The sequence below is a fragment of the Oncorhynchus gorbuscha genome, linkage group LG13 (genome assembly GCF_021184085.1).
Source record: "Oncorhynchus gorbuscha isolate QuinsamMale2020 ecotype Even-year linkage group LG13, OgorEven_v1.0, whole genome shotgun sequence".
Taxonomy (NCBI): domain Eukaryota; kingdom Metazoa; phylum Chordata; class Actinopteri; order Salmoniformes; family Salmonidae; genus Oncorhynchus; species Oncorhynchus gorbuscha.
The window spans coordinates 59,069,980-59,080,993 of record NC_060185.1 but is presented as its reverse complement, the minus strand read 5'-3'; the positions used below and the strand labels follow the sequence as shown (position 1 = coordinate 59,080,993).

Genomic DNA, 11,014 nt, shown 5'->3' with positions numbered 1-11,014 from the left:
ACTCCTATGCTGTGCCTTCCTACTCCTATGCTGTGCCTTTTACTCCTATGCTGTGCCTTCCTACTCCTATGCTGTGCCTTTTACTCCTATGCTGTGCCTTTTACTCCTATGCTGTGCCTTCCTACTCCTATGCTGTGCCTTTTACTCCTATGCTGTGCCTTTTACTCCTATGCTGTGCCTTCCTACTCCTATGCTGTGCCTTTTACTCCTATGCTGTGCCTTTTACTCCTATGCTGTGCCTTTTACTCCTATGCTGTGCCTTCCTACTCCTATGCTGTGCCTTTTACTCCTATGCTGTGCCTTTTACTCCTATGCTGTGCCTTCCTACTCCTATGCTGTGCCTTCCTACTCCTATGCTGTGCCTTTTACTCCTATGCTGTGCCTTTTACTCCTATGCTGTGCCTTTTACTCCTATGCTGTGCCTTCCTACTCCTATGCTGTGCCTTTTACTCCTATGCTGTGCCTTTTACTCCTATGCTGTGCCTTCCTACTCCTATGCTGTGCCTTCCTACTCCTATGCTGTGCCTTTTACTCCTATGCTGTGCCTTTTACTCCTATGCTGTGCCTTTTACTCCTATGCTGTGCCTTTTACTTTCCTTCGCTCTCTGCCATGAAGACCCTCTTACACGTGACTGCAGGGAGATTTGAGTGGAGCCAGGGAACATTTACCATGGTGGTGCTCCTGTCTTTCTTATGCCAGACAGTAGAAAGCTTCTCAGATCTATGCAGCCCAAACTATGTTCTATGTCTAGTAGACTCTCATTGGGGGGATAGATTTGATTGTGTAGCGAAGCTCTTATGAATGTGAGTATCTATCCATCTTCCGACCTACATTGATATGAGTCACTGTACATGTGCTTCCTGCATGCCTGAAGGGGGGAGTTTGTATAGCAGCAGTTTCTGGAGCTTAAAAGAAAAAAAAAAAAATTCAGAGATTTGAAAATAAATCTCTGTTATAAGTGAGTTCCTGTCTAAAGCAGTTTCGTCTCCCTTGCCTTCGTTTTAATAATAATAATAATAATAATAATAATATATGCCATTTAGCAGACGCTTTTATCCAAAGCGACTTACAGTCATGTGTGCATACCTTCTACATATGGGTGGTCCCGGGGATCGAACCCACTACCCTGGCGTTACAAGCGCCATGCTCTACCAACTGAGCTACATATCCTATTAACATTGTACAGTCCCCTGTCTGTAGTCATATGAACTTTGTCCAAGTTACCTGTTTGAATACATTGATATATACAAAAGTGAGTTTGGCTTTTCCCCCAAAGGAGATCTATTTGTCTAAAACTACCACATTCTTTCAACTAACCGTCTTGTAATGTACACAGAACACCCAGTTTGTGGTACACATTGCCTGTTTGGTTGAAGATGGCTATAGAAAGGTGCACACAAACACTCATATACATTTCCTCTGTATGTGTAAATGCTACTCCTACCATATGTGAACTGAAATATGTTAAATCCCTGAAATATTCATCTGCCATGGTAGGCTAATCTGATGTAGCACATGTAGGATGATGGCCTATTCTACTTTCATACCGAAGTTACTTTTCGTAGTAGGTTAGGAGAACTTAAGCAGCAGGTTGTGAGAACTAACGTAGGTTATTAAGGCAAAAAATTATCTCCTAACCTGCTACGAAAATCACTTTGTATCAAAGTGGTGTGAGAAGAGAGTTTCTACCAGCAGCATATGTAAGGAAGTGGCTCAACTCTGACCCCTTGTGGTGAAGATTTTGACAAGCAAGTTGTGGTGTTGATATATCTACATACACTGTAGAGGGCACTGTTTTCATATTTGGCCGTGTGTCCACAATGAGATTTGGGTCATTCTAGCAAGTTTCGATGATACAAAACATTGTAGTGTAACAAGAAAGTGGAATGACTGAGACAGACATGTTGAAAATGTTGATATTTATTAACATTTTTTTTTAAATTCACGTGGCACATTTGATATGAAAAAGTTATATTATAGCTAATATGAAATTGTATGCGTGTATAAAGATTCCCAGACATAGTGAAATTCATATCAAATGGTAAAGACACTTAAATACATAAGAGTATTTATCCAGGCAAGGCCTTGCATCAAGATATAAAATAGTGTAGCATTCGTTCTATCTTCCTTCATTGTCCTTCCCCGTTCATAGAATTTTCCATTACATCACACATGTCTGTGGAACATATCACGAGCAGATTGTATTACTATCCCAGATCCATGTAGTCAAGCCCCACCCCCAAGAACAGTATTTCCAGGAATCCCCCTTGTGATTGCCCAAGGGATTCCTGGGAAAACTGGACCCCGGGAGCGAGGAAAAGGCCAGGGTAAATGCAGCAAATGCACTCAGGAGGAGGTGGTGAATTAAAGCATGGAAAACACACCAGCAACTATAGTCTTTACTGGACCACACGGCTGTATGAAGCAGAGGTTAACATCATGGGTGGAGCGATGATATGGCATCTCAGATATGTGGCCAGACCTGGGAGAGAGAGAGAGAGGCTGGGAGGGGCAGCACCAGTCACGGGGGCCCTCCATCCCTAATATCCTGAACATAGGTCTCCATTAGAAGACCGTCTAAAATAAGGCAGAGAGGTATAGACATGGGGCCACCACTCAGACTGCTCACCCCGTTGTAGCTGCGCCCCCCTTCCCGAGCTACAGTGCTTCATCTCAGACTCCCAATTGACCAGAGATGCAGCACTGCACCTGGGGCCTGAGGACCAAGCAATAGACCTACACAGTAAAACATCAACGCCTTGGTTTTGGCAGGCCCCCCCAGATTTACCTTACCTGTCTTCTCTTCACATCGCTATAGGATAGTTCTGACTAAGAAAGTTGGAGTTAGGTAAGATACCTAAGAGGTCCTAAGACCCCAGTGCAGACTGACCTGTGGGTAAGAAGAGCAATGGATGATTCTTTAGAGCGCTCAACGAAACAGCATGATCCACACATAAGTACATTGTGACAGTTGTCTGTGCAGTCCCATTCCAGTATCAAACTGTAAGAGGGAGGTACCATAAAGACTGAGGCTTGCTGTATATTGGGGGAATGTGCGGGCTGTAAACGTTATGTTGGAGAACAGGAAATGACTTTGACCCCTGCCTGCCTGCATATTTAAATGTTGCTCCTTCCTGTCCCTGTGCCCTCAACTCCTCACTCCCACTGACATTCCTCCCTGTTCCCACAACCCTAATCCCTGCAATCCCACTGACATTCCTCCCTGTTCCCACAACCCTAATCCCTGCAATCCCACTGACATTCCTCCCTGTTCCCACAACCCTAATCCCTGCAATCCCACTGACATTCCTCCCTGTTCCCACAACCCTAATCCCTGCAATCCCACTGACATTCCTCCCTGTTCCCACAACCCTAATCCCTGCAATCCCACTGACATTCCTCCCTGTTCCCACAACCCTAATCCCTGCAATCCCACTGACAAAACTCCCTGTTCCCACAACCCTAATCCCTGCAATCCCACTGACATTCCCAAATTCCCACACCCCTAATCCCTACATGGGGATTGGAGTACTTGGGGTGTTTTGGAATGCGTTTGGCACTGATTTTTGAGGAGCTTCAGCCATGTTGGATTGTGGCCACAGAGTTTTAATCAGCAGCACGCTCTTGAGAGAGATGTTGCCATCATGACAGCAGGGGTGTGGGCCGTTCTCCTGTTCCAGCACGTTCTTCTCACAGCGACCACAGAGGGGGTAGGGTGCCAGGAGCATCGCCCAAACTAAACCCCTAACTGCAGGACACCCAGCCGCAGAGCAAACAAACAATTAAGTCCCAAATGGTACCCTATTCCCCATAGTGCACTACTTTTGGTCAAAAATAGTGCACTATATAGGGAACAGGGTGCCAATTGGGACACATACCAGGAGCTCACTCTCTCCCTCTGCTCTCAGTATACTTCCTCTACTCTTCACATTACACCCAGGATTCCTCCATCAGCCTTGCCTCTCATCCCTGTGGCTATGAAATCTCTCCCTAGATCACTGCTACTGTACTGGAGCTTCCATTTAAAAAAATGATCTAACTCATTCCACATACCGTTAGCCTTGCTCTCACTCCTTTCTCACATAAAGTTTGTGGGCACCATTTCCCAGTTGATTCTTAATGCTATTACTTGATCATTAAACTGGTGTACTCATATACATTAGATGAAATAATCAGTTAACTTGATAGAACATTATAACATTCTAATAACTTTTGAACTGATACCCTAATAATATGGGATAGGATCCCTCACTGGAGAGGTGTGATATGTCTAGGCTAGGTGCTGGTGAATGGACTAGATGTGTGTAGGTGTCAGGGTGACCAGGTGTCTGGGTGTCACTGAGGTCACAACACCACAGAATTCAGGCAGGAAGGCAGGGGCACAGTGCCCTGCCTGCTTCCTGAGCGTGTAACTAGCCTGGCCCACAAAGACAGGATTACTGGAGCCTCCTGCCTACCCAGATCAGGCCTCAGGCACCACAAGGAGGCTTGAGGAGGAGGTGAAGGAGGGAGGATGAGAAGGAGGAGGAAGAGGAAGGAGATGGAAGAGAAGGAGGACGAAACTCCCATGGAGTGCTGACACTTCATCTGGTTTATATACAGTAATTATTTCATGTTTGTGCTTGGCTGGTAAAAAATAGCTAAACACACAATTGAATCAGAGTAAAGAAGACGCCATCAGCTCGTTCTGTCAGGAGGAAGTGATGTTGTTGTGGGTCACTGGTGACAGTAAGGTTTCGGACAAGTTTTCTTGGATCTGATATCTGATATCATCTGATACACAGCGTTCCCCTCTGTGTCTGACTTTCGGCCAATTTAGAATGGCGGGCTGACTGTGCCCCTGAACAGGTTCTCTATCTGGCACGTTTCAGTGTGTGGACATGGACACCGCAGAACATTACTCAGCAACCAGACACTATGCTGAGCTCATATAAACACCTGTGACTGAGTGCTCAGTTTTGACCCTCATCCCAGGAAGAGGGATGGTGTAATCACACGATTGTTGCACAGGTCTGGGGGATTGCATAGGGGCCACTCACACAGATACACCAGACTGTAGCCTACATGAAAAAAATAAAGTCTTCTCTTTCATTTCTGAGAAGTTACATCAGTTGTCAATCACAGCCATAATGTCTGACCCCTGAGGAGGTTTAGGCAGATAATTGGGCTGAGATAACGGAGCTGACATCATGTGATACTCACCTATTGGTTACAGTGTATGCTCTGTCCTTTGGTTCAGTCTGAAACAGGGAAAGACAGAAAGAAGAGAACAGTTAAACACCAGTCCCAGAAGACACAGACAGCAGATCCACAAGGCTTCACACAGACACACAGGAACAGGACACTCAATAGCATGGGCTCATGGATAGTTGTGTCTAACTCTGTTTGGCTAAGGTATGGCCTGCAGAGATAGCTTAGTGATGATGCCATAGACAGAGCCATGCTCGGAGTTGTTCTCACAGTCCAAACTAAAGTGTCCGAAAGCTGTAATATATATTTAGGAGTACAATAAATCTCCTGTAATCTAATTTAAGAAGTTTTCCATTTATTCCAAAGAGAGAAAGCAACAACAAAAAAAGAATCATCAAATAAAAATAAGAAATAACATGAGAAATCCGTAGCAGTTTTGAACTATCTCCAAGGAGCTTTAGGTTGTCTCAAACCTCTCTCCTGGAGTCTCCCCGCAGCCCTTATAAGGAATTCTGAGCCAATTTTATTTTGGGATCATGGAAAATGTAGCTGTACTTTGGTAAACATTCACTCTTTCGGGGTCCTTCAGGCCCTTGCAGGCAGGCGGTGATCATGGAAGCATGCCTGCCCCCCCCCTCTTCCTCGCTCTCTCGCCGGCTGGCTGCACACATTCCCTTTTCTAGTCACAGCCTGCCGCTGGCTGACTTAAAAAGGGAAAAGTGAGCGCGAAGGTGGAGAAGTCAGTAAAACCCGAGCGCAGTCACAAAGAAGGACTGCCATTTTGTCTAAATAATGTGTTGGGAACCGACCAGAGACTATTCCATATCTATATAGGGTGCTGCATGCGTGCCTCATCCAGGACCCCGGATGTCTACAGGCCGAGGAAATATAAACAAACACAACACTCCTCTGCCATGCTTTGTGTGTCTAATGATACGGACACCACAGACACTGTTAATAACCAACACATAACAATAAACATTGCATCCTGGATCCATTTCCTGTTTCCCATGCTCTTGTGTTAATCAAGTTTTATTATCACATTAATATCAACTCGTTTATTTCCTATGACAGCAATAGTGCACATTCTTTGAGTATTACATGGTCTGTACTACTATGTAAGGACTGGGGTGTAATATATCCTAATCTACAGTTTGTTATACATGGCACATCCTATGCTAGATGTTATGAATGTAATGTTCTGGGTTTAAATACATGGCCATTTTACCATATAACCGAAGACCTTTCCAGCATAAACATTTGTCAAAGTGATTTGTAAACCTTGTCCCTTTTTTTCTCCAAAGTCAGAAAACTATCACTTGAAAGTGACAAGGTGAAAAATACATTGCCAAGACTTGTTTACATTGGTGTGTGTGTGTGCGTGTGTGCGTGCGTGCGTGCCTGAAGTGCCTCAGCCTGTGCCAAAGTGCTCACCTCCACAGACGTACAGACAGACGTGCAGGCAGACGTTGTGTTTACACAGACACAGGCCCAGGGTATGATAATGGAGAGAGCGAACGCTCCTGCACGCCCAAACATTGCCTTTTAAGGTCCCCTCTCATTTCTCCCCATCTCCTTAAATCATCTAGACAGGAAGCGTGAGGAGGGTGGGGGAGGCCTCCCCTCTCTCTCTCTCTCTCTCTCTCTCTCTCTCTCTCTCTCTCTCTCTCTCTCTCTCTCTCTCTCTCTCTCTCTCTCTCTCTCTCTCTCTCTCTCCCTCATTCCTTCTTTTCTCTCTCTCTCTCTCTCTCTCTCTCTCTCTCTCTCTCTCTCTCTCTCTCTCTCTCTCTCTCTCTCTCTCTCTCTCTCTCTCTCTCTCTCTCTCTCTCTCTCTACTGCATGCTCTCCTTGTATACCACGGTAGATGAATCAGATGTGTAGTTGATGAAGCCCAGGCCTTTCTAGTACCGCTGAGCTACAACACTGACTCAGCCTCTCTCTCTCTCTCTCACTGATGTGGCAAGGCTGAAATTTCAGAAGCAAAGACCAGAGGAGACAAAGTAAGAAATTAATGTCATAGCAGAGGTTAATGAGTCGTCGTGGCAAACCTTCACGTGGGTCTTACTTTGTTAAACATACAGTGAGACATTATGGTCAGAGTAGTATTTGACAGCTCTGTGGAGGAGCAGAAATTTATGGGAGAAAATTTGCAACTTGCATCCCTGAATAACTCTAAGAGGCTATCCTTTCGTGCCAAAACCATCCAGAGGCTTATTAATGTATTATTGTGTAAGGAATGCACTAATGACTAAGCTACAGTCAAATAAGCTTTGAAATCAAAGGCTGTCAGTCTGTCGCTTACGTAATTGAACTTTCTACTAAAAGCTCATTTCTACCTTTGGGGCCTGGACTTGTTTGGACAGTACATGCCCCATCTTCACCAGGGAACGTCTAGATCAAAGCGTCTGTGTGCTGTGGCTCTAATCCTATCACAGATCCGGGAAAGCAGAGGTCCTTGGAACCCCCTCAGGGCACCCCACGCCTGATCCCACAACGCTCCCTCCGAGATGACTTCCATAAACATAGGATTCCCAGCACTTTTGGAATTTGGGCTGGATGTGTTTCTCAGGATCAAGAGAGCGTTTCTGAGAAAGAATGCGTCTCTTATCCCAACGGGCCAAGGACGGTTGTGTGAGTTTGAGTGTGTGTGTGTGTGTGTGTGTGTGTGTGTGTGTGTGTGTGTGTGTGTGTGTGTGTGTGTGTGTGTGTGTGTGTGTGTGTGTGTGTGTGTGTGTGTGTGTGTGTGTGTGTGTGTGTGTGTGTGTGTGTGTGTGTGTGTGTGTGTGTGTGTGTGTGTGTGTTGGCATGTGTATAGGCTAGATAGTGAACTGTACATTCTTTTTGGAATAGAAAATAAAACTAAAAAGGCCTAGAACTATAATGAATGAACCCTTAAAAAACACTTCTAACAAATAATAAATTTACTGATTTACAACCGTGAGGGTTGTATGTCTCTGAGGGTGAATTTGCTGCTGATACTCTTAAGTCATATCATTGATGAACAAATTCAGCAATAATTCAGCAAATTCTTCTACCTTCAAAGGGTTGGATAAAAGACACACGAGGAAATAACAGAACGAAGTAACGAACAGTGAGCATGAAATTGTCAGTCTTTTTCTAAAATGTATGTTGCAGTCATAACGGACAAGATGGACCTGAGATTTCTAAAAGACACAAATTAGCATCTCTTTTTATGAGTCATATGAGACCAGCTGGAGCTTTTTCTTTACAACCCGGAGAGGAAGTGACAAAACGGCTGAAGCATTCCCAGAACGCTGAGAGAGAGAGAGAGAGAGAGAGAGAGAGAGAGAGAGAGAGAGAGAGAGAGATGGAATCTGGAATGTGAGGCTGTAGCTACGGAAACTTAGCTTGCACCACTATAGCAGCCAAAGGATCATGAGACAAAGTGTGGGGATAAATTCACCCATCTATAAGGACGTATAATATATTAGAGAGCCAAACACGTGTGTTCCTGAGAGAGAGAGAGAGAGAGAGAGAGAGAGAGAGAGAGAGAGAGAGAGAGAGAGAGAGAGAGAGAGCAAGAGAGAGAGAGAGAGAGAGAGAGAGAGAGAGAGAGAGAGAGAGAGAGAGAGAGAGAGAGAGAGAGAGAGAGAGAGAGAGAGAGAATATGTAAGTATGTATCTATGATCAGGAACCTCAGTGGGCTGTCTGTCCTCCTTCGGCCATGTGAACAGAGAACTCTTGTCAGTCTCTGAGGAGTTAACTCCCTCTTTCCCCTCCTACCCTGGCGTTCATATGGAAGTGACCCTGGGAACGGGGGTCCCTTGGGCCCTGGGGTGGAGAGTGACACAAAGGACAGGCCAGAGAGCCAGGGCCACCAAAGGGTCATGTGAAAAGGCTTCGCGGTTTGATGGCTTCCAAACCTTTTACTCCTTTCAAAATAAATCCAGCGTTTCCTCTCCCTACATCTCTGTCTCCATCCCCATAACTCTCCCTTCCATGCCTCCTCATTTAAACTATCCATACCATCTGTCATATCATCCATCCATCCACTGATATGATGTACTACATTATTAATACACTCGAAGGACCATGACAAGACATGGGTCATTGAAACATACAAGAAATGATTAACCACACACCTAAAACTAGAAAGAGTAGAGGCCCAAATCTGAATGTGAAATGAAATTGTATCTTCAAGTTAAGATGTGAAGGAAGGTCTTGACAGCTGATGCCCTGATGATTCATGATGTATGATGGCGTACATTTGTCAACTCATATGGACTGCAGGCCTTGCTGGTTTCCTCTGAATGGACACTGCCCTTGTACTAGATACATTTATGATCTCCGGACTCATAGCTGATCATTTCCAATCAACTCTCATAAGAAAAGCACCATTTTGCAAGAGAGAGAGATTTTTCATATTAAAGGTTGGTGTGTGTGTGTGGTTGGGCACGTGCATTCGCGTGCATGAGGTAGCCAACACTGACCCTGAGGCACCCAGCAGCTGGCTACATCTGCTGCCTCTTTGTTTGTTAGAAGGCTCTGCTGTTAGTGTCATGAAGAGGAGAGGAGAAGAAGAGGCAGGGAAGGAACACGAGACAAAGACGGAAAGTGGGTGGGGGGGTGGGGGTGTTCACATTTCCCATGTCATACCCTGATGAAATATAACTTGAAGCAGCTAGAGCATTGCATTTATTTGTGCAAACATTGTGTAGAATGTCACAACGTTAATGACCATCATCCTTGTTTATTGAACTGCTTGGCTGCTTACGACACCTAAGTGCTGTGTGAATCTGTCATTCTGCTGTCTATTTGCGTAATGTCTGAAACGCTAAACAACACGATGAAATGCTACGTTTAATCAGGATCTTTCACACAATGTATCAAAGTAAAAGGAGCAACAGAGGAAAACAACGGATAAATCGTGAACTAAATTTTGGAATTTCTAAGCAAGCTGAGGTAATATGAAGCAGAAAACACATTATTTTTCGTTTCCATGAGTTAGATTTAGGCTGTATAGCGAGCCACTTCGATGTAAAGCAATTGAGCTAAGCAACTGTCACAGCAGCAGAGAGGGACTGCCATTTGCTCACTCTCAGGTGATGGTACTTTATGACATCAGCCCTCAACCTTGACCTCTCTCTCTCTCTCTCTCTCTCTCAAGCTGACACATATTGAAATAGCAGAGGTGAAAAGTGACGACATGTTTCCAACCCAAGCGAAAGGAAAACCGATAAGGTAAATAAATGCTTGTTAAGCCTGAAATGATTACAACAAAGAATTGCGGGACAAATCTGATCAACCACCAAAATAGCGCTGTCGCAGTAATCAGATGCAATCTATACGTATGTACACGGGCAGCATTTACACAAGATCAACCAAGAACAATATGTACAGAATATAGAAATGTCATCAATCATCGTTAGCAGTGCTTGTTTGTCTCCATTACATTCAGATGAGTTGCTGTGTCACTATATGCAAATGTGGGTGGGATGAGCTTAGAAAAGGTAGTCAATAAAGAAGCCTAACGCAATCTTGTCCCACACTAACTCAATAAACCATTGTCTTGCTGGCAGTGGCAGCAGCACCAAGGTTCAAACCACTACTAGGAGGAACACTGGAGTGACACTGCTTGGGTGTCCCAGTGAGAGCCGTCATCTCACCTCCAGCCCGCCCATCAGCTCAGTGTCACCCTGGCCTGCTGTCTGTCTCTCTACCGTCAATGACACACTGACACACCAGACATATCTCCGCCGCCCCAGACGTGCTTGGCAGACAAAGACACCCTGACCCCAGGTCAGCCAGACCTCAGCCTCCAGCACAGACAGGAGAAGATGACGGATGACAATGCACTCTTTA

At 45.0% G+C, this 11,014-nt stretch overlaps 1 long non-coding RNA gene across 1 annotated transcript in view; it reads left to right on the top strand.

Moving 5' to 3' along the window:
• Positions 1-9,870: 9,870 nt before the first annotated feature.
• Positions 9,871-11,014, top strand: part of LOC123993209 — a 1,784-nt gene continuing 640 nt past the window's right edge. Inside the window, exons 1-3 of the long non-coding RNA XR_006831395.1 lie at positions 9,871-10,114; positions 10,320-10,393; positions 10,732-11,014. The exon at positions 10,732-11,014 is cut by the window's right edge and continues 640 nt beyond it. This is a non-coding gene — a long non-coding RNA (uncharacterized LOC123993209). The remainder of the gene's footprint in view (positions 10,115-10,319; positions 10,394-10,731) is intronic.